The following is a 22,501-nucleotide window of genomic DNA, read 5'->3' as shown; positions in this document are numbered from 1 at the left end:
AAACCTGAAGACACAAAAGAGAATGGTAAAACCAAAAACACTCAGTTTGAAAAAATGTTTGCAGTAATCCGCAAGTGCTAGTAAAAGATGTAAATAACAGGGTATTTGGTTGATACGTTTTTTGCAAAAAATGTATACTAAGCTGCTCTACCAATCTTCACGGTATACCCATATCAGAGCAGTCCTAACTAATGTATGCAATCCCTATCTGATGTATTTAAAAACCTGATCATCTGTACATTACCTGTGTGAACAGGGTTCAGAGAGGAAAAATCCATGTGTGCATACAGGGTAGAACAGCTTTTGTGCAGCTAGCCCAAGAGGAGTGGTGGAACTCCCCAGTCTTGTAGACACAAGAGAACAATTATGGAAACAGGAACACATGGGCTACCTGCACAGAGAACAAGTCTGTAAGAACATGTTCACACACCACCAAGAAACCTGAAGACACAAAAGAGAATGGTAAAACCAAAAACACTCAGTTTGAAAAAATGTTTGCAGTAATCCGCAAGTGCTAGTAAAAGATGTAAATAACAGGGTATTTGGTTGATACGTTTTTTGCAAAAAATGTATACTAAGCTGCTCTACCAATCTTCACGGTATACCCATATCAGAGCAGTCCTAACTAATGTATGCAATCCCTATCTGATGTATTTAAAAACCTGATCATCTGTACATTACCTGTGTGAACAGGGTTCAGAGAGGAAAAATCCATGTGTGCATACAGGGTAGAACAGCTTTTGTGCAGCTAGCCCAAGAGGAGTGGTGGAACTCCCCAGTCTTGTAGACACAATAGAACAATTATGGAAACAGGAACACATGGGCTACCTGCACAGAGAACAAGTCTGTAAGAACATGTTCACAACCCACCAAGAAACCTGAAGACACAAAAGAGAATGGTAAAACCAAAAACACTCAGTTTGAAAAAATGTTTGCAGTAATCCGCAAGTGCTAGTAAAAGATGTAAATAACAGGGTATTTGGTTGATACGTTTTTTGCAAAAAATGTATACTAAGCTGCTCTACCAATCTTCACGGTATACCCATATCAGAGCAGTCCTAACTAATGTATGCAATCCCTATCTGATGTATTTAAAAACCTGATCATCTGTACATTACCTGTGTGAACAGGGTTCAGAGAGGAGAAATCCATGTGTGCATACAGGGTAGAACAGCTTTTGTGCAGCTAGCCCAAGAGGAGTGGTGGAACTCCCCAGTCTTGTAGACACAAGAGAACAATTATGGAAACAGGAACACCTGGGCTACCTGCACAGAGAACAAGTCTGTAAGAACATGTTCACAACCCACCAAGAAACCTGAAGACACAAAAGAGAATGGTAAAACCAAAAACACTCAGTTTGAAAAAATGTTTGCAGTAATCCGCAAGTGCTAGTAAAAGATGTAAATAACAGGGTATTTGGTTGATACGTTTTTTGCAAAAAATGTATACTAAGCTGCTCTACCAATCTTCACGGTATACCCATATCAGAGCAGTCCTAACTAATGTATGCAATCCATATCTGATGTATTTAAAAACCTGATCATCTGTACATTACCTGTGTGAACAGGGTTCAGAGAGGAAAAATCCATGTGTGCATACAGGGTAGAACAGCTTTTGTGCAGCTAGCCCAAGAGGAGTATGTATGTAGTATGCATGTATGTATTATGTATGTCGTATGTATGTATGTAGTATGCATGCAGTATGTATATAGTATGTATGTATTATGTATGTAGTATGTATGTATGTATGTTGTATGTAGTATGTATGCAGTATGTATGTAGTATGTTGTATGTATGTACAGTTAGGTCCATATATATTTGGACAGAGACAATATTTTTCTAATTTTGGTTATAGACATTACCACAGTGAATTTTTAACAAAACAATTCAGATGTAGTTGAAGTTCAGACTTTCAGCTTTTATTTGAGGGTTTCCACATTAAAATTGGATGAAGGGTTTAGGAGTTTCAACTCCTTAACATTTGCCACCCTGTTTTTAAAGGGACCAAAAGTAATTGGACAATTCACTCCAAGGCTATTTCATGGATAGGTGTGGGCTATCCCTTCGTTATGTCATTCTCAATAAAGCAGATAAAAGGCCTGGAGTTGATTTGAGGTGTGGTGCTTGCATTTGGAAGGTTTTGCTGGTAAGTAAACATGCGTTCAAAGGAGCTCTCCATGTAGGTGAAACAAGCCATCCATAAGCTGCGAAAACAGAAAAACCCATCTGAGAAATTGCTACAATATTAGGAGTGGAAAAATCTACAGTTTGGTACATCCTGAGAAAGAAAGAAAGCACTGGTGAACTCATCAATTCAAAAAGACCTGGGCACCCACGGAAGACAACAGTGGTGAATGATCGCAGAATAATCTCCATGGTGAAGAGAAACCCCTTCACAACAGCCAACCAAGTGACCAACACTCTCCAGGAGGTAGGCATATCAATATCCAAATCTACCATAAAGAGAAGACTGCATGAAAGTAAATACAGAGGGTTCACGGCACGGTGCAAGCCACTCATAAGCATCAAGAATAAAAAGGCTAGACTGGACTTTGCTAGAAAAAATCTAAAAAAGCCAGCACAGTTCTGGAAGAACATTCTGTGGACAGATGAAACCAAGATCAACCTCTACCGGAATGATGGAAAGAGAAAAGTATGGCGAAGGTGTGGTACAGCTCAAGATCCAAAGCATACCACCTCATCTGTAAAACACGGCGGAGGCAGTGTGATGGCTTGGGCATGCATGGCTGCCAGTGGCACTGGGTCACTAGTGTTTATTGATGATGTGACACAGGACAGAAGCAGCCAAATGAATTCTGAGGTATTCAGAGACATACTGTGTGCTCAGATCCAGCCAAATGCAGCCAAACTGATTGGTCGTCGTTTCATACTACAGATGGACAATGACACAAAACATAAAGCCAAAGCAACCCAGGAGTTTATTAAAGCAAAGAAGTGGAATATTCTTGAATGGCCAAGTCAGTCACCTGATCTCAACCCAATTGAACATGCATTTCACTTGTTAAAGACTAAACTTCAGACAAAACGGCCTACAAACAAACAGCATCTGAAAACCACCATAGTGAAGGCCTGGCAGAGCATCAAAAAGGAGGAAACACAACGTATGGCGATGTCCATGAGTTCAAGACTTCAGGCAGTCATTGCCAACAAAGGGTTTTCAACCAAGTACTAAAAATGAACATTTTATTTACAATTATTGAATCTGTCCAATTACTTTTGGTCCCTTTCAAAACAGGGTGGCAAATGTTAAGGAGCTGAAACTCCTAAACCCTTCATCCAATTTTAATGTGGATACCCTCAAATGAAAGCTGAAAGTCTGAACTTCAACTGCATCTGAATTGTTTTGTTTAAAATGCATTGTGGTAATGTCTATAACAAAAATTAGAAAAATATTGTCTCTGTCCAAATATATAAGGACCTAACTGTATGTAGTATGTATGTTGTATGTTGTATGTAGTATGTATGTAGTATGTTGTATGTATGTAGCATGTATGTAGTATGTATGTATGTATCATGTATGTAGTATGTATGTATTATGTAGTATGTAGTTTGGTTTTTTTTACATTCAACACATTAGCCGGATGATGGGACTACTACTGTCCCATCATTGGCAAATGTGTTAATCACTTCCATTGTAGCAGGCATAGCAGGCTGCACAGATCCCCGAGAGGCTCGTACAGACCCTCGGTAGGCTGCACAGACCCTCGAGAGGCCCGTACAGACCCCCGTAAGGCCGCAGAGACCCCTGGCAGGCCGCACAGACCCCGAGAGGCCCGTATATACCCCGGCAGGCCGCACAGACCCCTGGCAGGCCCGCACAGACCCCGGCAGGCGTGCACAGACCCCCGGCAGGCTGGACAGACCCCCGGCAGGCCCGTACAGAACCCCAGCAGGCCTGCACAGACCCCCCACAGTAATGCACAGACCCCGCCCGCACATACAGACACGCAGTCTCGCCCACGCACCGCCCACGCACCACCCACACTCCATTATAGTGCATCATTGCACTATAGGAACTTCCGATTCTGGTATCCGATATCCTAAAAGTATCGGAACTTAGCATCGGAAATCCGATACAGTGAATATCGGCCGATACCCAATATTTGCAGTAACAGAATGCTCAACACTAAAGATAACCTATCAAGATGATAGGTCACTAATATAATTTTGACAGACAATCCCTTTAAAACACGTAAATATATTATGTCCACATCTATTTTGTTGTCTCATAGAAACAGAAAATAAAAATACCAGCAGTGCCAAATCCATCACATGACAGACACCAACAGCCATTGATGGGGTCCTTTAGGTTTTCAATTACAATGTCCATCTTTTTTACCATGGAATCTGTAGTGGAAGCTACTAACAGAGCCTTCAAAGCAGATATGAAAACAGAATGAAAACAAAATGTATCCAAAAGAGAATTGAAATGTTACATAGTGACAAGGGACTGTGGGCACCTACCTAATCTCTCAAACTAGGGGCACCCTAGACTATCCCGATTACCCAGATTACCCCAAATGGTGGTGATATCGGGATCTCGTACCTTGCTATGTACCTGTTATAACCCTTATCTGTTCCCTCCCCCACTCATGGTATGAAACCGAAGTGTATTGGAAAACAATAACTAAACAGACAGGGATAAACGGACAGAAAACTACAATCATACAAATGCACTCACTAAAATGCAAAGTGGAAATCAGGGTCGGAATATGTGGGAGAAACCAAATGGAAGAGGATAAGGATAAACATGCAAACCAACTCTATGCACATATTTCCTTAAAAAATCTCCAATCTCCTACTCCAAACAATGAAATTTATCCTTCAACTCCAAACCAGGAAGTGGAATAACTATCACTGGCAATTTCCAAGTGCCAGTTGTGGGCATACTCGAGGGGATTGGTCAACAAAGAAAGCTAAGACAATTCAGGATGGAGAGCTCCATCAGATAAACTAAACTGATTAACCCTTGCAATGACAGAACCAGGAAAAGTTGCACTGTTTAATAGAATGGTGAAGCAGTGTTAATCAGTACAGGAGTTTGTGTAACCCAACATTACGATCTTCTGGCCCTTATCTTTTGTAGTATCCCTGTGACATGAAAGCTGTCTGTGTGACTGTGGAGGGAATTTGTTAGGTAATAAAGCTCTGTGAGTATAGTAGCATCTATGCTGCATTCTCTCTCTCTCTGAAATGCAAAATTGGCTATCCTTATTAAATTTTTACAATCTGATTCTGCAGTTTTCAACTGGACCAGACGTTGGTATAATTTGTATATTGGTATCACAATTCTCAGGATTACATATTTGAATAAGCAATAATGTGCATCATCAGGAAGCAGACAATAAGCAATATATGGGCCTGATGTGTTCTGTCCTGTTTATTGCTTATATCCTGAAACCACCAGTGCAATTTTCAGCTGATTGTTGGAGGTACTGGGTGTAGGACCTTCACGGTCTAATATTGAAGACCCATTGTATGGATAGGTCAGAAATGTCTGGTTTAAGACAACGTCTTTAAGATAGTGGTTTGCAATGAGTTTCCTAGCCAGGCAACTTTCTTAAAGGGTTTGTCCAATACCTAAAATTTCCTTTATAAATATCTATTTTTAACTGACAACCACTTCTGCAGTTTACTTTATTTTAGTGTACCCTGCCTGTAACAACTCTGCTGGCATCACGGCATGGCCTCTCATCTCTCACACTATCTTACCCACTGCTCCAGGCCATGATGTTGTTTCTGTTTCTTGCCAGCTCCATATTCTGTTCCTCTGCTCTCTGCATGCTTCCTGGCTGTGTGCATAGGGGGGCGGCACCTGAACTCTCTGGTTCTTATAGGAATCAGGTGCACCTGTCTAATCTGTTCCTGACCAATTACCAAGAGGCCTCCAGTATTTAGTGCAGCTCCACCCAGCGGACTGGGCCTGTGCAATGTGTTAGCTCAGTTTGTGTTTAGCTTCTGAGTTTGCCAGGCCTTGCTCTGTGTTACTCCCTCTCTAGTGGTCTTTCGCTGTGTTCTTGCCTTGATCTTGTTGTCCGCCATCCAGGAGGCAGAATATACTGGTCCCTGTGTCTTTGTTCTTGTCCCTTGTCTTGTTCCATTACCTTGTCTTAACTTAGTCCTATCTCTGTCTCCTTGTCTGTGGCTTCCTTCCCTGCTGTGTCTTTCCTTGTGTTCTCAGTCTGCTTTTGCTGTGCACTCTTGCGGCTTTGCCTGCTCTGTAGCTTTGTAGCTTTGCCTCTGCTCCGCACTCCTGCGGTTCTGCTCCATTCTACTCTGCTTAGCTTCTGCTGCTGCAGTAATCTCTTGCTGCAGCTCCTCTCAACATTCCTTGTGGCTCCGCTCTGCTTAGCTTCTGATGCTGCAATAATTTCTTGCTGCAGCTCCTCTCCACATTCTTTGTGGCTCCGCTCTGCTTAGCTTCTGCTGCTGCAGTAATCTTTTGCTGCAGCTACTATCCACATTCCTTGTGGCTCCGCTCTGCTTAGCTTCTGCAGAAATCTCTTGCTGCAGCTCCTCTCCGCATTCCTTGCGGTTCTGCTCTGCTTAGCTTTTCTTGCTATGCTATCTCTTGCTGCTCTTCCGCTCTTATCTGCAGCCTTGCATTTCTCTTCCTGTGTGAACAGGTCCCAACCTGTTCCTTCATTCACCTTTCCTTCTGGCTTGTTTCCATACCTGCATCTCCTGTGTGAACAGGTCCCAACCTGTTCCTTCATTCTCCATTCCTTCTGGCTTGTTTCCATACCTGCATCTCCTGTGTGAACAGGTCCCAACCTGTTCCTTCATTCACCACACCAACCAGTCCTGTGTTCCCTGCCGTACCTGTGTTCTCTGCCGTACCTGCCAGCCCTGTGTTCTCTGCCTTGTCTCTGCCAGCCCTGTGTCTCTGCCGTTTCAGCCTACTCGTCTGAGTTTCAGCCGTGCTCTTCTGCCAGTCCTGCCTGATGCCCGCACCTGTCCTTGTGTTCCTGTTCTCCAAGTGGGATCTGCAGCCACAGCCAGACACCACCCTAGAGTAGCACCTGGCAGCTGCCTGCTGCACACGCCTGACCTCACCATCAGAGGCTCCAGTGAAAACCCAGGCAGCTGTCATAGTCACGCCCTTTCCAGGGTAGTCTGGTTTGTGGCACAGTGGGGCCACCAACCTCCCGAGCTCACGCCCACCAGTCAGGGCGTGAGCGTGACACTGCCATTCTCTAGGTAGGGCATTTTACAGCTAATCTCTATATGTTCTTTTTTCTACTTTACTTTCTATGATGAACTCCCCACCTGGAACAGGACAGGTAGCTTCTTTTATCGTCACTGTCCGATGACAGCAAGAATCAATAGTGCTCATAGAAATTGTGGAAGAAGTGACCATAATTCCAGCACACTACTTCTGACCCCACCGGCCCACAGCTGGTTTATCTGAAACAGGATGTAATCTGATAGCGGTGATAGAAGCAGTGTGAGTGAAACAGGTGCCACCACCTGATAGTGATTTATTTCATGGCAGTGTTGGGTGCCACTGCAGTCACTCAATCTGGTTCTCCCCTCAAACGGAATGCCACAAGAAGTAGAGTAAAATAAGAACACAAAGGGATTAGCTGTTTAGGTAGAAAAGAAAGATATTTCAATATATAGCAAATTACAAAAGTGGTTAGGGGTTAAAAATAGATATTTATAAAAGGGATTTTATGTGTTGGAATACTCCTTTTAAAAATTATTTTTACTATGTTATGTTTGTTTCACTTCTGTTGTCAAAAACTTTTCATTAAAAAGAAAGTGCTTTCTTTTTTAATAAGTGTGTGACATGTTACAATTATTATTTTTCTTTCATGAACCAAATTTAAACTAGTCACAACTAATGTCCTATGGTGTTAACTAAAAACATATTGTCATTCTAAAACTACCCTCTGGGGGCTCGCCGGTGTTCCACTGTGTACGTTTAACTACATTTCTCATCATCTTATCCATTGTTACAACTGATAGAGAATTATTAATGTTCATTGTGATAGAAAAGTCTGTAAAACAAGTATCATAATTAGCAATGCTCATACAATGAGTCAGTGGATTGTTTTGTTCAGCTCATTTCCTTCAGCATACAATAGGCTGATGCTACTATATAAAAAGCCTATCACAGAATCTGAATATATCCATGCATAACAATACCAATTTATTTGCCTTGTGGACTATTGTTCATGTGTTGAGGAAGAAGTTTTGTATTTAGAATGCAAGTTTCAGTTTTGCTTATTTTGCCTTTTTTGTGACATATGGATAAATCACACAGATAATTTTGACCTCCAATTAGATAAATAATATATCAATCTAAATTGATAAATTCATGATTATCTTTCTGGCCTCTTCTAAAGTTACTTCAAACTTTATTTTTCCCATGAGAACAGTGATCTGAAGTTTATTTTTAGGGAAAAAAAACAGAATAGACAAGTAAACATATGGAGATACTGGTAACATAGTTTTTAAGGTTGAAGGAAGCACTTTAAGTCCATCTAGTTAAACCCATGTAATCACGAAGTAGATATGGAAGTTGTCATACCCAACACCTCAGTGCTGCACTATGAACCATTGATTTACTCACACTGCTGATTATATGATTTTCCCACTTATACTTAACAGACACCCAGACACTCATCCTATGGTACTATTATGAAGAGAAGAGTGTATCAATCCGTGGAGGATCGAATGCAAGTCGAATTTCTTGAAATTCATTTGAATTCGAACACTTTGAGATTCAATTCACTGTTCATTTAAAAAAAAAAACTTCTCCATTATTATTTCCCGAAGCATCATAAAACTGGCCAACATAATTTTGCTTCCCCATCATGCCCTGAAGCTATGACATCTTCCAGATTATCATAGCTTATACATTGGTGGTCAGTATGGATGAGCAGACCTGTGTCTGTTTGGGTCCGACAGGTTCAGCTGAACTTTAGAAAAAAAAATTTGGTTCAGGTGTCAGAAATGTACCAGAACTTGATCCCGACCGCGAACCCCATTCAAGTCAATGAGGGGTACAAACATCTGGCGGTTCCTTCATGGTTGTCTGGGTGACAGTGTGGGAAACAGCAGCTCTGACCCGCGGTAAACTTCTGAAGTCACTGGCGGTTACAGCCCCTGGGAAGCGAGGATAGCTGTGGTTTCAAGCTGTCACACAAAGGACAGTGTGTGATCTAGTGCTGTGTCAGTTAGGTTATCGCTGGTCAAAGCCATTGTTTCCCAAACTGTTACACAGCAGCTCCAAGTGGTAACCTTACTGACATCATCGCTGGTCACAGACACTGATGGGCATCGCAGACTACTGAGAGACCCATCGGTGTCTGCTGCAATTAGTACCTATGAAGCTCCATTATCTGAACGGGGCACCATATGCGGGAATTTTGGAGTGGGCTTGTCACGCAACCTTGATGTACACTACAGCGCAGCGGCATGGGAGTTTTATTTTTAATAAATTGGTGAAAGAGGGTAATTGTTGGGGAGTGTTTTTAATAAAACAAGTGTGTCTGCCGATTGCTACCACACCAGGGCAATTGGGATGAGTCGAGGCAAAGGGCCAATTGCATTAGATATGAAGCACCACTTCTGTGGTGGATTCAGGCTGATATTTGTAGGTTGGGAATGGCCCAATAACCATGGGCATTCCAAGCCTATCAATATAAGCCTGCAGCTGTTTTGCTTTCCCTTAACTGTTAATTAAAAATTGGGTGGGACCCCACAACATTGTTTAATTTATTCATTTGTTTATTACTCATAAATAAATAAATGAAAAATGCTAATAAATGAATAAAGAAATGAAAAAAATTACATGGGGTTCCCCCTATTTTTAATAACCAAATAAGGGAAAGCAGACAGCTGTGAGTTGGTATTATTATGCTGGAAAGGGGCATAATGAACCTTCCCAGCCTATTAATATCAGCCCTGGCTCTCTGCTTTGCCTTTGCTGGTTATTAAAAATGGGGGAATACTAAAAAAATTAGGTGGGGTCCCCTAATTTTAACCCCTTCATGACCCAGCCTATTTTGACCTTAATGACCTGGCCGTTTTTTGCAATTCTGACCAGTGTCCCTTTATGAGGTAATAACTCAGGAACGCTTCAACGGATCCTAGCGGTTCTGAGAATGTTTTTTCGTGACATATTGGGCTTCATGTTAGTGGTAAATTTAGGTCAATAAATTCTGCGTTTATTTGTGATAAAAACGGAAATTTGGCGAAAATTTTGAAAATTTCGCAATTTTCACATTTTGAATTTTTATTCTGTTAAACCAGAGAGTTATGTGACACAAAATAGTTAATAAATAACATTTCCCACATGTTTACTTTACACCAGCACAATTTTGGAAACAAAATTTTTTTTTGCTAGGAAGTTATAAGAGTTAAAATTTGACCAGCGATTTCTCATTTTTACAACGAAATTTACAAAACCATTTTTTTTAGGGACCACCTCACATTTGAAGTCAGTTTGAGGGGTCTATATGGCTGAAAATACCCAAAAGTGACACCATTCTAAAAAATGCACCCCTCAAGGTGCTCAAAACCACATTCAAGAAGTTTTTTAACCCTTCAGGTGCTTCACAGCAGCAGAAGCAACATGGAAGGAAAAAATGAACATTTAACTTTTTAGTCACAAAAATTATCTTTTAGCAACATTTTTTTTATTTTCCCAATGGTACAAGGAGAAACTGAACCACGAAAGTTGTTGTGCAATTTGTCCTGAGTACGCTGATACCTCATATGTGGGGGTAAACCACTGTTTGGGCGCACGGCAGGGCTTGGAAGGGAAGGAGCGCCATTTGACTTTTTGAATGAAAAATTGGCTCCACTCTTTAGCGGACACCATGTCACGTTTGGAGAGCCCCCGTGTGCCTAAAAATTGGAGCTCCCCCACACGTGACCCCATTTTGGAAACTAGACGCCCCAAGGAACTTATCTAGATGCATAGTGAGAACTTTGAACCCCCGGGGGCTTCACAAATTGATCCGTAAAAATGAAAAAGTACTTTTTTTTCACAAAAAAATTCTTTTAGCCTCAATTTTTTTCATTTTCACATGGGCAACAGGATAAAATGGATCCTAAAATTTGTTGGGCAATTTCTCATGAGTACACCGATACCTCACATGTGGGGGTAAACCACTGTTTGGGCACATGGTAAGGTTCGGAAGGGAAGGAGCGCCATTTGACTTTTTGAATGAAAAATTATCTCCATCGTTAGCGGACACCATGTCGTGTTTGGAGAGCCCCCGTGTGCCTAAACATTGGAGCTCCCCCACAAATGACCCCATTTTGGAAACTAGACCCCCCAAGGAACTTATCTAGATGCATATTGAGCACTTTAAACCCTCAGGTGCTTCACAAATTGATCTGTAAAAATGAAAAAGTACTTTTTTTTTCACAAAAAAATTCTTTTCGCCTCAGTTTTCATTTTCACATGGGCAATAGGATAAAATGAATCCTAAAATTTGTTGGGCAATTTCTCCCGAGTACGCCGATACCTCATATGTGGGGGTAAACCACTGTTTGGGCACACGGCAGGGCTCGGAAGGGAAGGCGCGCCATTTGACTTTTTGAATGGAAAATTAGCTCCAATTGTTAGCGGACAACATGTCGCGTTTAGAGAGCCCCTGTGTGCCTATGCATTGGAGCTCCCCCACAAGTGACCCCATTTTGGAAACTAGACCCCCCAAGGAACTTATCTAGATGCATATTGAGCACTTTAAACCCCCAGGTGCTTCACAGAAGTTTATAATGCAGAGCCATGAAAATAAAAAATAATTTTTCTTTCCTCAAAAATGATTTTTAGCCTGGAATTTCCTATTTTGCCAAGGGTAATAGGAGAAATTGGACCGCAAATGTTGTTGTCCAGTTTGTCCTGAGTACGCTGATACCCCATATGTGGGGGTAAACCACTGTTTGGGCGCACGGCAGGGCTCGGAAGGGAAGGCACGCCAATTGGCTTTTTAAATGGAAAATTAGCTCCAATCATTAGCGGACACCATGTCACGTTTGGAGAGCCCCTGTGTGCCTAAACATTGGAGATCCCCCACATATGACCCCATTTTGGAAACTAGACCCCCAAAGGAACTAATCTAGATGTGTGGTGAGGACTTTGAACTTCCAAGTGCTTCACAGAAGTTTATAACGCAGAGCCATGAAAATAAAATAAAAATTTTATTTTCTCTAAAATGATTTTTTAGCCTGCAATTTATTATTTTCCCAAGGGTAAAAGGAGAAATTTGACCCCAAAAGTTGTTGTACAGTTTCTCCTGAGTACGCTGATACCCCATATGTGGGGGTAAACCACAGTTTGGGCACATGTCGGGGCTCGGAAGTCAAGTAGTGACGTTTTGAAATGCAGACTTTGATGGAATGGTCTGCGGGCGTCACGTTGCGTTTGCAGAGTCCCTGGTGTGCCTAAACAGTAGAAACCCCCCACAAGTGACCCCATTTTGGAAACTAGACCCCCCAAGGAACTTATCTAGATATGTGGTGAGCACTTTGAACCCCCAAGTGCTTCACAGACGTTTACAACGCAGAGCCGTGAAAATAAAAAATCATTTTTCTTTCCTCAAAAATGATGTTTTAGCAAGCAATTTTTTATTTTCTCAAGGGTAACAGGAGAAATTGGACCCCAGTAATTGTTGCCCAGTTTGTCCTGAGTACGCTGATACCCCATATGTGGGGGTAAACCACTGTTTGGGCACATGTCGGGGCTCGGAAGTCAAGTAGTGACGTTTTGAAATGCAGACTTTGATGGAATGGTCTGCGGGCGTCACGTTGCGTTTGCAGAGCCCCTGGTGTGCCTAAACAGTAGAAACCCCCCACAAGTGACCCCATTTTGGAAACTAGACCCCCAAGGAACTTATCTAGATATGTGGTGAGCACTTTGAACCCCCAAGTGCTTCACAGACGTTTACAACGCAGAGCCGTGAAAATAAAAAATCATTTTACTTTCCTCAAAAATGATGTTTTAGCAAGCAATTTTTTATTTTCTCAAGGGTAACAGGAGAAATTGGACCCCAGTAATTGTTGCCCAGTTTGTCCTGAGTACACTGATACCCCATATGTGGGGGTAAACCACTGTTTGGGCACACGTCGGGGCTCGGAAGGGAAGGAGCACCATTTGACTTTTTGAATAAAAGATTGGCTGGAATCAATGGTGGCGCCATGTTGCGTTTGGAGACCCCCTGATGTGCCTAAACAGTGGAAACCCCTCAATTCTAACGCCAACACACCCCTAACCCTTATCCCAACTGTAGCCGTAACCCTAACCACAACCCTAACCCCAACACACCCCTAACCCTAACCACAACCCTAATTCCAACCCAACCCTAACCCTAAGGCTATGTACCCACGTTGCGGATTCGTGTGAGATTTTTCCGCACCATTTTTGAAAAATCCGCGGGTAAAAGGCACTGCGTTTTACCTGCGGATTTACTGCGGATTTCACCTGCGGATTCCTATTGAGGAATAGGTGTAAAACGCTGCGGAATCCGCACAAAGAATTGACATGCTGCGGAAAATACAACGCAGCGTTTCCGTGCGGTATTTTCCGCACCATGGGCACAGCGGATTTGGTTTTCCATAGGTTTACATGGTACTGTAAACCTGATGGAACACTGCTGCGGATCCGCAGCGGCCAATCCGCTGCGGATCCGCAGCCAAATCCGCACCGTGTGCACATAGCCTAATTCTAAAGGTATGTGCACACGCTTCGGAAAACACTGCGGATCCGCAGCAGTTTCCCATGAGTTTACATTTCAATGTAAACCTATGGGAAACAAAAATCGCTGTACACATGCTGCGGAAAAACTGCACGGAAACGCAGCGGTTTACATTCCGCAGCATGTCACTTCTTTCTGCGGATTCCACAGCGGTTTTACAACTGCTCCAATAGAAAATCGCAGTTGTAAAACCGCAGTGAAATGCGCAGAAAAACCGCGGTAAATCTGCCATAAATCCGCAGCGGTTTAGCACTGCGGATTTATCAAATCCGCTGCGGAAAAATCCGCAGAGGACCAGAATACGTGTGCACATACCGAAACCCTAACCCTAACCCTAACCCTACCCCTAACCCTACCCCTAACCCTACCCCTAACCCTACCCCTACCCCTACTCCTACCCCTAACCCTACCCCTAACCCTACCCCTAACCCTAACCCTAACCCTAGTTCTAACTCCAACCTTAGTGAAAAAAAAAAAAAATTCTTTATTTTATTATTGTCCCTATCTATGGGGGACAAATGGGGGGGGGTCATTTACTGTTTTTTTATTTTGACCACTGTGATAGATTATATCACAGTGATCAAAATTCACATTGGAACGAATCTGCCGGCCGGCAGATTCGGCGGGCGCACTGCGCATGCGCCCGCCATTTTGGAACATGGCGGCGCTCGGGGAAGAAGACGGACGGACCCCGCCAGGATCGGTAAGTATAAGGGGGGGAGATCAGGGCACGGGGGGGCGTCGGAGCACGGGGGGGAGGGATCGGAGCATGGGGGAGAGTGATCGGTGTGCGGGCGGGTGGATCGCTGTGCGGGGGGGTGGATCGGTGTGCAGGGGGGGTGGTTCGGAGCACGGGGGGGATCGGAGTGCGGGGGGGTTTGATTGGAGCACGGGGGGGTGTGATTGGAGCACGGGGGGAGCGGACAGGAGGATGGGGGAGCGGAGCACAGGACGGAGGGGAGCGGGCCACAGATCGGGGGGCTGGGGGGGCGATCGGTGGGGTGGGGTGGGGGCACATTAGTATTTCCAGCCATGGCCGATGATATTGCAGCATCGGCCATGGCTGGATTGTAATATTTCACCATTTTTTTAGGTGAAATATTACAAATCGCTCTGATTGGCAGTTTCACTTTCAACAGCCAATCAGAGCGATCGTAGCCACGAGGGGGTGAAGCCACCCCCCCTGGGCTAAACTACCACTCCCCCTGTCCCTGCAGATCGGGTGAAATGGGAGTTAACCCTTTCACCCGGCCTGCAGGGACGCGATCTTTCTGTGACACAGCATATGCGTCACAGGTCAGATTGGCACCGACTTTCATGACGCATACGCTGTGTCACAGGTCGGGAAGGGGTTAAATAACCAGCTAAGGCAAAGCAGACAGCTGGGGGCTGATATTATTAGGCTTGAAAGAGCCATTGGTATTAACCCCTTTTCAACCTAATAAGACCAGCCATCAACCACCTCAGAAATGATGCATCCACTAAATTCCCAAATTGTGACGCTTAGCCTGGTGCTGCGGCAATCGAGGTAATGGAATTGTGGGGCTGATGCCAGCTGCGTAATGTCCACTGACATCAAACCCATTGGTTAGTAATGGAGATGTGTCTATCAGACACCCCCATTACTACCCAGTAGGTGAAAAGAGAAGAAAGCACACTGAAAAAAAAACTTTATTTGAAAAAAAAAAAACAGAAAAAAATCTTTATTTGAAAAAAAAAAACTCCCCAACAATTTCCCTCTTTCCCCAATGTATTAAAAAAAAATAGTAATCCACAGGGTCAGCCATAATCCAAATGGAGGTCCCACGATGATTCCCGCCTTTTTCATACAGTCCATGGAGCTCTGCGAGAACCCCGCTGCTATGAACTGAGGTAACCTTACTTACCTCACCTCAGTTCACAGCAGACTGTTTTCACAAGGGCAGCACAAGTGCCAGACTCGCAGTCAGCGGCAGGCACGAGCTTGAGAATTTCTTTATCAAGTCCACTAGATTCCGACGGCACACTCTACCACTGGTATCTACTCAGCTAATTCTTGACAGCATACAAAGTTTACAAAACCTACAAGAAGCAAAATTAACAAAAACCCTGCTGTAACTAAATAAGTAAAAAGCAAAAGTGCATTTAAATAACACAGAGTTTTTGATCAAAAAGAGCATAAAATCCATCCGGCTGTGGGTAAGGTGACCATGATCCAGATGATCCTACGCTGTCTAATATTAAAAACCTTACCATGTGTCAGAGTTGACCTCAGTATGTGAATAAATGTAAAAATACAAAGAAAAAACACAAAAATTGAGCTGTGTTTAAGTTGGTATTAGTGATGAGCGAGTATGCTCGTTTCTTCGGTGGTCTTCAAGTATTTCGGCGTGCTTGAAGATTTAGTTTATGTCAACTCAGCTGCATGATTGGTGGCTGCTAGACAGCTTGAATACATGTTGGGGTTGCTTAACAAACAGGCAATCCCCACATGTATTCAAAATGTCTGGCAACCGCCAATCATGCAGCTGCGTCGACATAAACTAAATCTCTGAGCAGTCACAAATACTCGGAGTCCACCTGAGCGTGCTCGGAGGAACCCAAGTAACGAGCATACTCGCTCATCACTAGTTCGTATACATGCAGCACATAAATGCATGTTCATTCTGGTCATAAAGCACACAAACCCTACAAGAAACCTACAAATTTTTTGTGTTTTCTCTTTGTATTTCTACATTTTGTGCACGCCATGGCATGGCCTCCCTCCCTTGAGCTGGAAATTACATTTAAAAGCTGCTCTAGACTGGTGTCCCCAGATCGGGACCTGGTCCTTTGTCTGCCCTTATTCACACACTGAGGTCAACTGTGACACATGATAAGGTTTTTAATATTAAACAGCGTAGGACCGTCCTGATCAGGGTCACCTTGCTGACAGTGGGATAGCTTTTATGCTATTTTTGATCAAAAACAGTGTTACTAAGAACCCTGTGTTATTTAAATGCACTTTTACTTTTTACTTATTTACTTACAGCAGGGTTTCTGTTCATTTTGCTTCTTGTAGGTTTTGTATGCTGTGGCCAGAGTGAACATGCGTTTATATGCTGCATGTATACCAACTTAAACCAAGCTAAATTTTTGTGTTTTTTTTAGCATATAAAGTTTGTTGAATCACACACTTCACTGATGAAGCTGTGCGTGTCACAGCAATATGCAGGGGGTTCCCCTCACATCCCCCCCATTCCCAGCAGCTCTTGTACAGATGCCAGTAGGTATATTCTGACTCTTTTCACCTTACTATTGACAATTACTAGTGCCTTCATTGTGATTCCATTCTTATTTATCCATTTCTGGTTATTTTCTTAATCATTTACCATTCTCTTAGCTTTTGTCGATCACACCCAGCAGCATTTCATTATCATATCCTCTTGTATTTATAGTGATCATCTCTATAACGCTTAGACCGTTGCCTTATTTTTGCATGGTATGTACCAGCTGAACTTGTCTGGGTACTATTTTTTTTATTAATCACTTGTTAGGTAGGATATCAGGTTCATTAAACATATGGTTGGCATCACTCTTATACTGGGCTATATTGATCCCATCACAGAAGAATAAGTCTCCAGGCTCCTCTCTTCTTCTCGTCCGACTACATGCACTACTGACCCATTCCCTTACATCTCTTCCAGTCTCTCTCTACAGTCACCACTACTCAGATAACTACAATCTTCAATCTCTCTCGCCTCTGGCAGTTTCCCCTCCTCCTCCAAACACTTTATCATTACTCCATTATTAAAAAACTCTCTCTTGATCCATCCTGCACAAATAACTACCGAACTGTCTCCAATCTCCCCTTCATCTCTAAACTCTTGGAACACCTGGTCTACTCTCGCCTTACCCATAACCTTTCCACTCACTTTCTCCTAGATCCATCACATTCTGGCTTCCGCCCCTATATTCAACAGAAACTGCACTCATCAAAATGACCAACGACCTTCTGACAGCAAAATGTAATGTTGACCACTCTCTGCTCATTCTCTTCACTGTATATACAGTGGGGCAAAAAAGTATTTAGTCAGTCAGCAATAGTGCAAGTTCCACGACTTAAAAAGATGAGAGGCGTCTGTAATTTACATCATAGGTAGACCTCAACTATGGGAGGCAAACTGAGAAAAAAAATCCAGAAAATCACATTGTCTGTTTTTTTATCATTTTTTTTGCATATTATGGTGGAAAATAAGTATTTGGTCAGAAACAAACAATCAAGATTTCTGGCTCTCACAGACCTGTAACTTCTTCTTTAAGAGTCTCATCTTTCCTCCACTCATTACCTGTAGTAATGGCACCTGTTTAAACTTGTTATCAGTATAAAAAGACACCTGTGCACACCCTCAAACAGTCTGACACCAAACTCCACTATGGTGAAGACCAAAGAGCTGTCAAAGGACACCAGAAACAAAATTGTAGCCCTGCACCAGGCTGGGAAGACTGAATCTGCAATAGCCAACCAGCTTGGAGTGAAGAAATCAACAGTGGGAGCAATAGAAAATGGAAGACATACAAGACCACTGATAATCTCCCTCGATCTGGGGCTCCCCGCAAAATCCCACCCCGTGGGGTCAGAATGATCACAAGAACTGCAGAGAACTGCAGAGAGCTGGGACCAATGTAACAAGGCCTACCATAAGTAACACACTACGCCACCATGGACTCAGATCCTGCAGTGCCAGACGTGTCCCACTGCTTAAGCCAGTACATGTCCGGGCCCGTCTGAAGTTTGCTAGAGAGCATTTGGATGATCCAGAGGAGTTTTGGGAGAATGTCCTATGGTCTGATGAAACCAAACTGGAACTGTTTGGTAGAAACACAACTTGTCGTGTTTGGAGGAAAAAGAATACTGAGTTGCATCCATCAAACACCATACCTACTGTAAAGCATGGTGGTGGAAACATCATGCTTTGGGGCTGTTTCTCTGCAAAGGGGCCAGGACGACTGATCCGGGTACATGAAAGAATGAATGGGGCCATGTATCGTGAGATTTTGAGTGCAAACCTCCTTCCATCAGCAAGGGCATTGAAGATGAAACGTGGCTGGGTCTTTCAACATGACAATGATCCAAAGCACACCGCCAGGGCAACGAAGGAGTGGCTTCGTAAGAAGCATTTCAAGGTCCTTTAGTGGCCTAGCCAGTCTCCAGATCTCAACCCTATAGAAAACCTTTGGAGGGAGTTGAAAGTCCGTGTTGCCAAGCAAAAAGCCAAAAACATCACTGCTGTAGAGGAGATCTGCATGGAGGAATGGGCCAACATACCAACAACAGTGTGTGGCAACCTTGTGAAGACTTACAGAAAACGTTTGACCTCTGTCATTGCCAACAAAGGATATATTACAAAGTATTGAGATGAAATTTTGTTTCTGACCAAATACTTATTTTCCACCATAATATGCAAATAAAATGTTAAAAAAACAGACAATGTGATTTTCTGGATTTTTTTTTCTCAGTTTGTCTCCTATAGTTGAGGTCTACCTATGATGTAAATTACAGACGCCTCTCACCTTTTTAAGTGGTGGAACTTGCACTATTGCTGACTGACTAAATACTTTTTTGCCCCACTGTATACAGTGGTGTGAAAAAGTGTTTGCCCCCTTCCTGATTTCCTATTCTTTTGCATGTTAGTCACACTTAAATGTTTCAGATCAAACAAATGTAAATATTAGACAAAGATAACACAAGTAAAAAGATTGAGGCATGGATTGTAGCATGATGTCTAGCTTTTGATGTTCTTTTGGTCTACTTTACTTTGTCAAACAGGTCCTATTTAAGTGATTTCTTGATTGAGAACAGGTGTGGCAGTAATCAGGTCTGTGTGTGACTAGCGAATTTGAACTCAGCTTCCCAAAGACGTTATAAACCACAGAGGTCTGTAATTTTTATCGTAGTTACACTTCAACTGTGAGAGACAGAATCTAAATATAAAAATGAGTAAATCTTATTATATGATTTTTAAACAATTACATTGCATTTTATTGCATGAAATAAGTATTTGATAGCCTACCAACCAGCAAGAATTCTTGCTCTCAAAGACCTGTTAGTTTTTCTTTAAGAAGCCTTCCCACTCTGCACTCATTACCTGTATTAAATGCACTTGTTTGAACTTTTTACCTGTATAAAAGACATCTGTCTACACACTCAATCACAATCCAACCTCACCACCAAGGCCAAGACTAAAAATTGTCTAAGGACACCATGGAAGAATTGTAGACCCGCAGAAGGCTGGGATGGATGGGCTACAGAACAATAGTCAGGATAAACCCTACCTGCAAAAGATAAGAGAGATACTTTCACGTTTTTCGGGGGAAGGAGATATTTACTGAATCCAGTCTGGTCCCAGCCTTACCTCTCTTTTAGACAAGCTAACTTATGTATGTGATAAGAATTATTTCGCTGGTTATACATATTTGATTTGTGGCCAGTTATCCATCTGGGACAAGCGTGATTGATCATTAAGATGTTAGGATTTACAAAATAATTATTAATCTGGAAATTAATGAAAAGGGATGAAGATGAAGGAAGTTCTTTGCAGTAACATAACAGATATTTATGAATGTATTGACATTGACTTATGTTCTTTTCTGTCAGTCACGTCTTTCATTTCTATGAGTTATGTGTTTATTCTTTAGTCATTGGCGTTAATATTCACCACACTGCAGTTCTGTGCAGTGCAGACACATTAATCATTATCTTCATGTAAAATAAATGGAAGATACCTTATAACATTGCAGTTAAGGGTTTCCTCTGCAGATTGATTCTGCAGCATGTTATCAATCACCTTTCTCCTAATGCCAAAATGTTGCATTTTCCTTCCATGGAAATGTCACTAGGATTGTGCAATGGGCAGTAGATAACAGAGTTAGATAAAGAGTGCACTCAAATTAACTTATAAAATAATGATGAAAAACCATTTTATTACTATTATATACAATATAATATTTTTTATAATAATATAGTGATTCAGGATTACATCATTTTATTAATGTGATAAATATGTTTTCTGTTATTTATTACCCTTATACAGTCAGAATCTATAAGTGCAGGTAACATAGTTAAAAATTAATGAGGCTGGCCATAATTAGAAAAAGATCCTGACTTTTTTTCTAAAAACAACATCTTCTTCCTTGGTCATGTTTTGTATTGCTGATGATCCTTATTAATATTAATGGAGATAAGTTACACCACTTAGTGCAGCCCATGGACAGAATTGCTGCTGTTTCTGGTATAAAAAAAAAAGCAGACTTATTTTTTAATTCAAGACAATCGCTGATCTAAAAGTAACAAAATCTAGAAAAATTAATACCACAAGACAAAATTTTCCAAAAGAACATTGCCTAGACTGGCCTTCTTCCCACAGTGCCATGTCTTCCACAGGTGAGCAATGTATATGCAACCGGCCAGCCAAATGATTTAGAAAACTGTATTTCATTATTCCCTGGAATCTTCCATTGTTACATGGTCTTGTTCTGATCATATGCTTTTGGTAATAGACAGGGATCAACATGGGCACAACATAACCCCATACATAGAAATTTCAATTCACTGTATGTTCTGACACCTTTCTATTACAAAATCGAATAAAAATAAACTGGAATATAAGTTGGTATACAATCAAAGGAGGAACATGTTCACACTGGTCAATATACAAGCAAAACCTAAGTTAGAAACAAAATGAAAATATACCCTGCTATAAGTAAGTAGAAAGCAATATAAATGACATGGGGTACTTAGTAAGCACTGTTTCTGAATTTTTAAAAAAATCGTAAAAGTCCTCCCACCAGCATCAAGGTGTGCCCAGTCGGGACAGTCCTAACATCTAGTATTAAAATCTTACCATGTGTCGTAAAGTACCTCAATGTGAATAAGGGCCAAGTACTACTGAGATCCAATTATGGAAACCCAGGATTGTGAAGCTATAGAAACATAATGAACAGCTCAAAAAAGGCCATGACCATGTGTACACAGAGTGTAAGAATCTAAAACCTTTCTAGAGTTTCTAGCATTGGCTTTTCTGCATATTATTCTGCAAGAGCTCTTCTCTGGGATTGGACCAGACAGGCTTGCTTTACTTCATAAATTATTATTATTTCTTATTTATTATTATTATTATTATTATTTATTTATTTATATAGCACCATTGATTCCTTGGTGCTGTACATGAGAAGAGGTTACATACAAATTACAGATATCACTTACAGTAAGCAAACCAACAATGACAGACTGATACAGAGGGGCGAGGACCCTGCCCTTGCGGGCTTACATTCTACTGGATGGTGGGGAAGGAGACAGTAGGTTGGGGGGTTGCAGCAGCTCCGGTGTTGGTGAGGCGGTAGCTCCGGTACGAGTAAATGCATTAATGAGCCTTGGGTATCCATGACCCTTTCATTGGTTAACCAATTCATAGAGAATGTATGTCATGTGTTAATAGTATATGCAAAGAAGATACATATCATTAATTTCCAAGTAAAATTGTAATAATAAATACAGAGAAAGACAAATGGACATTTTGGGGACATACTAACACTAAATAAATAGCATCTCAATTAAAGCTATAGCATCATGTCATTCCAAAAGGATAAATACATGTGTGTATGAGCATCATACTCTGACAGAAAACAATCAAGCAATTACTTAAATAATTCATCCGCACAAAGTTTACCAAATATATCAAACTTGTCTGAACACAGTGATTAGTTACGACAAGCATATTCATTATATAAAAAATACTATACAACTTC

The sequence above is a fragment of the Ranitomeya imitator genome, chromosome 6 (assembly GCF_032444005.1).
Source record: "Ranitomeya imitator isolate aRanImi1 chromosome 6, aRanImi1.pri, whole genome shotgun sequence".
Taxonomy (NCBI): domain Eukaryota; kingdom Metazoa; phylum Chordata; class Amphibia; order Anura; family Dendrobatidae; genus Ranitomeya; species Ranitomeya imitator.
Note: the sequence above shows the minus strand (reverse complement) of the source record.